This window comes from Dermochelys coriacea, chromosome 1 (genome assembly GCF_009764565.3).
Source record: "Dermochelys coriacea isolate rDerCor1 chromosome 1, rDerCor1.pri.v4, whole genome shotgun sequence".
NCBI classification, from domain to species: Eukaryota; Metazoa; Chordata; order Testudines; family Dermochelyidae; genus Dermochelys; species Dermochelys coriacea.
In genome coordinates this window covers 106,463,430-106,469,848 of record NC_050068.2, presented here as the reverse complement: position 1 = coordinate 106,469,848, position 6,419 = coordinate 106,463,430, and positions in this window count along the sequence as shown.

Genomic DNA, 6,419 nt, shown 5'->3' with positions numbered 1-6,419 from the left:
ACGGCAAGTCGCCCAGATCCTGGACCATGAGGATCACGTCATCAGCATACGGCAACAGGACCAGCCGTAGCTCTGGCTCCTGCAGCACCAACCCTGTCAACCTCCTTCGGAGGAGACAGAGGTAGAGCTCAATCGCCAGAGTGTACAGCTGGCCCGAGAGGGGGCACCCCTGCCACACTCCTTGCCCGAAGCTGACCGGTTCGGTCAGGGTCCAGTTGATCCTGACCAGACAGTCTGCGGAGGCGTACAGCAGCCGGAGAAAATTCACAAACTGGGGTCCGAAGCCAAAAGCTTGTAGAGTGCTCAGGAGATACCTGTGATCTACCCTGTCGAACGCCTTCTCCTGATCTAAGGGCAGGAAGGCGAATGACAGACCATCCCTACACCCAAGTTCCAAAAGGTCCCGGACCAGATATAGGTTGTCGAAGATGCTGCAGCCCGGGACAGTGTAGGTCTGGTCTGGGTGGACCACATCCGCCAGCATGGACCCTAGCCTCAGCAAGATTGCTTTTGCCACGACTTTGTAGTCTGTGCTGAGGAGCGAGACAGGACACCAATTTTGTAAATCTCGGAGGTCCCCCTTCTTCGGCAATAAGGCGAGAATGGCTCACCTGCACGAAAGAGGGAGGACCCCGCTCTGCAGAGACTCAGCCCAGACGGTGACTAGGTCTGGGCCGAGGACGTCCCAAAACACGCGGTAGAACTCCACGGTCAGCCCGACCATGCCTGGAGATTTATTGGTGGGCATGCGATGGAGGGCTTCCGAGAACTCGGCCAGAGTGAGAGGCAGCTCTCATCGGTCTTGGTCACCTGCGCTGACCGTTGGGAGCTCCTCCCACAGCACTCTACAAGCGTTAGGATCGGTCAGATCCGGGGAGAAAAGGCTTGCGTAGAAGGCTCTCGCCCTCCCTCACATCTCCACCGGATCCGTGAGGGGGGTGGCATCTTCTGCCAGTAGGCAGATGACATGTTTCTTAGCCTCGCTCTTTTTCTCCAGGGCGTAGAAGAAGCGGGAGCCGCGATCCATCTTCCGAAGGAGACGGATGCGGGATCGAACAAAGACACCCCGGGCCCGATGGTCCTTGAGGGCCCGGAGCTCCTCCCACTTCTCCCGGCACACTCCACAGAGGGGCGGATCCTCGGGGCTGGCGGCCAGACACCTCTCCAGCTCTAAGACCTCCCATTCCTACTGCTCTATCGCCGCATCCCTCCGTCGGCTGGTGCCCTGTGTATTCACGGTAGAAGAGCCGGGCACGCACCTTCCCTAGGTCCCACCACCTCCGTGCTGAGGGAAAGGCATGCCGCTGCCCTTGCTAGGCCAGCCAGAACTCCCAGAAGGACACCACGAAGCCTGCATCCTCCAGCAAGCTGTTGTTGAAATGCCAATAGGCCGGCCCCGACCTCTCCGCGCAGAGGGAGGCTGTCACGGTGGCTAAATGATGGTCAGAAAATGGGGCCGGCCAGATGCTGGAGGAGTGGGCTAGTGAAAGATGAAAGCATGATAAATAAATGCAGTCCAACTGGGAGTGGCTCGACCGATGGGACTCCACCCGGACAAAGGTGAACGTGGAAGTGTCATCCGGGTGGTGGTCGCGCCAGACGTCCACCAGGGAGTGGTGTTCAACTATCTCCTGGAGGACGGCGGTGGCGGCTGAGCTCTGCTCAGTCCCCAAGCGGTCCTGCTCCTCGAGAGTGATGTTAAAGTCCCCTCCCAGGACCAGACACTCATGAGGATCCAAGGTGACGAGGAAGGCGGACGCCTGCTGATAGAATTGCAGTTGCTCTGGACTCACTGCTAGGGCATAGATGTTAACGATGTTGACTACGAGCCCCTCCATGCGGACCCGGAGGTAGAGCAGGCAGCTCGGCACAGCCTCGGCAACCCCCAGCACCTCGGGCCGTAGGTCGGGGGATAACAGTGTCGCCACTCCAGCCGTACGAACTGTGAGATGGCTAAAGTAGATCCTGTTCCCCCAATCCAGCCGCCAGCTGTCTTTGGCGGTCGGATCCGTATGGGTCTCCTGCAGGAAAACCACAGAGTACCTCCCCTCTCGAAGGAAGGAGAGCACCTGGGACCTGCGGAGACCCATCCTACAGCCACGGGTTCAACGTTGCGATGGTAAGAGGTGCCATGAGGAGGGCTGGGGAGGATCCTCACCAGCAGGGACGCTCATGGCTCCCAACGGGCCGCACAGCAGTCTGTGACTTACCCCGTAGGTGAGTAAGGAGTCACGGAAGAGGCAGACCCGCTGGAAGGCCGCGGCGCCCTGCCTCCCAATCCTTTTACCCTCCCCCATGAGGGCCCTTGTGGCCCAGAGGATTTGATGAAAGTCCCCCCATCGCTGGAGAGCAATCTGTACTTTGTTGTGGGAGCCATGGACATCTTCTAAAAACTCCCGCAACTCCTCTCGCAGTGCATGGGGGGCTGGGGTTACGGTCTCCTGGTTATTCCTCGATACGTTTAGGGGGAGGGAGCATGGGGAGAGGGGGGTTGGAGTGAAGTCGCCCAGATCGAGGCCCGCTGGCATAGGGTCGTCCTCCCCCTGGGTGACCTGGGTCAGACTCAGGGCCTCGTTCTCCTCATATATGGACGGGAAATCATTTTCCGCCACCCCGGGATTCTCCCCGCCGGCACCTGATGCGATGGTTGCCTCGGGGCACAGTGAGGTTTCTTCTAAAAACTCCCGGAACTCCTCTTGCAGCGCATGTGGGGGTGGGGTTACGGTCTCCTGGTTACTCCCCGATGGGGCCGTTGGTACAGCCCCGTGGCCTACTGAGATGGGCAGACAGGGTATGGACCCCTGACGGGGCTCCTGATGGGTTGGTGCCACTAGGCCCGCCTCGAACACTGGGGCGATAGGGTGCGGCGGAGGGAAGATAGCAGCCGCTGGTGGGTCGGGACAGGTAAACACAAAGGCCGCTTCCTGGGGGTCATCTGTTGGAAAAGGGAAGAGACAGCCCCAGGGGCGGCAATAACATCTCGGGAGGTGGACGGGATAGGGACAAGGGCAGTGTTAGAGGCGAGATTCTGGGCGGGGAGAGGGATCTCATGATGCTGGGCGCAGGGTCTATGGTGGATTTGACAGCCACGGCATCAGGAGGTGGTCTTTCTTCTGTAGGGCCCCCTCATGGGAAGGAGGTCGAATGCTCCTCACCAACGAGAGGTGCCCCTGGTGGCTCAGGTCCTGGCCGCGTGGCACTGGCTGTCGCCTCAACAGGCTCAGTGGCTCTCAGCGGGGTGCCATCTGCAACCAGGTTGATGGAGGAGTCCAGGGGCTCCTCGGAGGTGGTAGTGGAAACAACGGTTAGGGGGAGGGAGCATGGGGAGAGAGGGGCTGGAGTGAAGTCGCCCAGATCGAGGCCCGCTGGCATAGGGTCGTCCTCCCCGTGGGTGACCGGGATCAGACCCAGGGCCTCAATCTCATATATGGACGGGAAATCATTTTCCACCACCCCGGGATTCTCCCCTCCAGCACCTGACGCACAAGTCGCCTCGGGGCACGCTGAGATTTCAGATGGCACCAGGGCAGGGGGGCTCTCTCGGGGGCCTCGGAGGAGAGGGACTCCCGTGGAGGGGAGATACTGCCTTCCAGTGCTGCCACGTCTTCCCCAGCCGGCACCGGTGGATGGAACACACCCGTGGGTAGAGCGGAAGGCTCGGCATCGGTGCCCCCCTTCCTGGTCTTCCGGGGGGCCTCTGCATCAGATGGAAGGAGCGGAGCTCGAGCCTTCCGCTTGCCCCGCTTCCCCTGAACTAGGGCCCAGCCCTCCATGGCATCATCCAGAGGCTGGCTAGCAAGGGTCATGTCAGGGGGCAGAGGTAATGGCTCAGGGACTCGAGGGGATAACGGTGGGGTAGCACAAGGGAGGGAAGATTCCCCTTGGGGCGGGCCCTCTCCCATGCCTGGAGGTGTCCCTGCCACACCCTCCTCCACAGGCCCCGCCAGATTGCAAGCAACAGGAGCGGGGCTCTCCCGCTCGTCTGGGCATAGATGGGGAGGTGCCCCTTGGGCCCGAGCGGGAGCAATGGTGGACTGGGAAGGAGGAGGGGTGGTTTCGGGCACCGGGCAGCCAGGGGCGCTGGCGATGATGGGGCCGGTGCCCTGCCAGGTCTCGGGGGTCCCGGATGCCCCTCCTTGCCAGGCCAAGAGGCAGTTCCTCCGGACGTGACCACAAGACCAGCACCGGGTCTCCCCCTTGGAGTAATGCACCCAGTAATGGGCCCCCTGGTAGAGGACTAGGAAGGACCCCTCCAGTGCCTCTCCATCACATGCCACCAGCAGCAGTTGAAGCTGCACTTGCCGGCGGAAGGAGAGGACGTGACGGAGGGCGGGGTCTTTGCAGCCTAACGGGAGAGGGCTGATGACAGAGATGGGTTTCCCCAGGGTAGAAAGGGCGGGTAACAGGGCGGCATTGGGGAGAAAGGGAGGAATGGAGGTCAGGACCAGGCGGATGCCCAGGTCCTCTAGCAGCTCCAGAGGAATGAACACGCCCCCCCACCGCCAGGCCCTTCTCAACCACCTCCTGGGTGGCGGCCTCTGATGCTAAGAAGACGACCTTGCCATACATTTTGGAGGCCGCCACAATGGCCGTGGGCCCCACCACCCTCGCCAACGCCCGCACGTAGGTCTCCACATGGGGCGAGGCGGGCACCAGGAGGCAACGGATGCCATGCTTCCTGTTTATGGTGGGAAAGGGGCCCCAGCCACTATAGATGGTAGCGGAGGCGATGGGCGGGAGAGATGACATAGCGGCAGGCGGGGGGGGCCGCCGGAACCTGGGCGTACACCCTGGGGGCCAAGGAAGGGACACCCGCAGAGCTGGTGGAGGGAGCAGCGCGTAGGGACGCTGCGGCCGGTGGCAGGGCTCTGGCAGCGGGGGCAGTCCCTTCCATGGAGGGCCTGGTCTTTTTGGCGGGGCCCTTCCCCTTCTTCTTCCCCTGGCCCTTCCCGCCGGCTGGGGGGGCTCCCCTGGAATCCGAGGGGGCAAGAGGCATGGCAGCAGCGGAGGTCACCCTGGTGCCCGCCGCTGCTGGTGCCCCAGAGGGAGCAGGTGGTTTGGCAGCAGCGGGTGAGGTAGAGGCTTGGGGTGGTGACGGAGGGGCAGGCGGGGAAAGGGTGTCTGGGGCTGCTGGAGGGTCCCTGCCATAAGAAGCAGGGAGGGAGGGGAAAACACCAGAGAGAGGAGGGGGAGGGGGGGCAGGTCGACCACTCCTCCCCGCTAGGCTGCAGGCAGGGGAGGAGGGCGCCAAAAAAGGGAGGGGCCGGACGGGGGGGTATCAAGGGCTCGTAGGGGACAGTCACCGACTCAGGGTAGAAATCCGGCTACTCTAGCTGCACTAGGGGAGGGAGGTCACAAGAACATTAGGGGGGTGCGGTGAAATGGGGGCAAACTCAAACAGGGGAAGAGCACAAGCGCATGGGCGGGGACATGGGCGCACTGGGTAAGGGGCCAATCAGGGAAGGGGTACCACGTGGAGGGGGGGAGAACCAGGCCGGAGGCAGGACAGGGAACCGAGGAGCTAGCTTCAGAGGCCAGGGCAGGGCAAACAAACAAAAGCTGCAGAGGGAAAAGGGCGGGGCAGGCAAAACAAAACTGAAGCCAGTGAGTGCTGGGGTAAAGGAGAGGGCAAAAAGGCTGCAAGGGGCAAAATGGGTCAGGTAATGGGGGACAAAGCTGGGGCTCACTAAGGGGGTCCAGTCCAGTGGGATGGGGGGGCGCGTGCGCCCACATGCACTTGTAGAGAGTCAGTTTGGGCTGGCTGCTGCTTCAGGCCCAAAAGGTGGTGAAAGGGCACAGCCAGCCAAGCAAGCAGCGGAGTCTCAGGGGCTGGACCTGAGGCAGATGGTATGCAGCCAGTGGGGGTGGTGGAGGGGGCATTGGTGGTGGTAGTAGTGGTGGGGGTTGGGGGGGACACACAGATGGATCAGGGGCAGCTCCATGCCACACCCCCTGTGTCCCTAGAAACACACTCAAGACCCCCACCACAAGAGCACAGTTTGAAAATTACTCAGTCTTAAGGCCCCCTCCACGTGGTCTGCAAAGTCTCTAGGTGCTGCCCCACTGGCAGATGGTCCTCTTCTTCTCCTCCTTGGGCTTCAGCAGCTCCAGGAAGCAGACTCCGCAGCCGTAGCAGCAGCTCCAGGAACTCCAGGTGGTGGTCCAGGCATGCAGAAGGGACCCTTTTCAGGTGGTGGTGGTGGTGGTGGTGTTCACTGCAGCAAGGGTTGGGGTCCCTCACTCCCCCCTTCTGGGGAGTGGGCCAGCAGGCCACCCCCAAGGGGCTGCAGTTGGAGCAGTAGTAGCACCCAAGGGTGGGGGGGGGGGTCCAGCAGCCAGCCAGAAACCAGGTAGCAGAGAACGGGGGGTGTCTGGCCCAGCCAGGGGAGCAACTGGAGCAGCAGGGAGAGCTTAGGGCC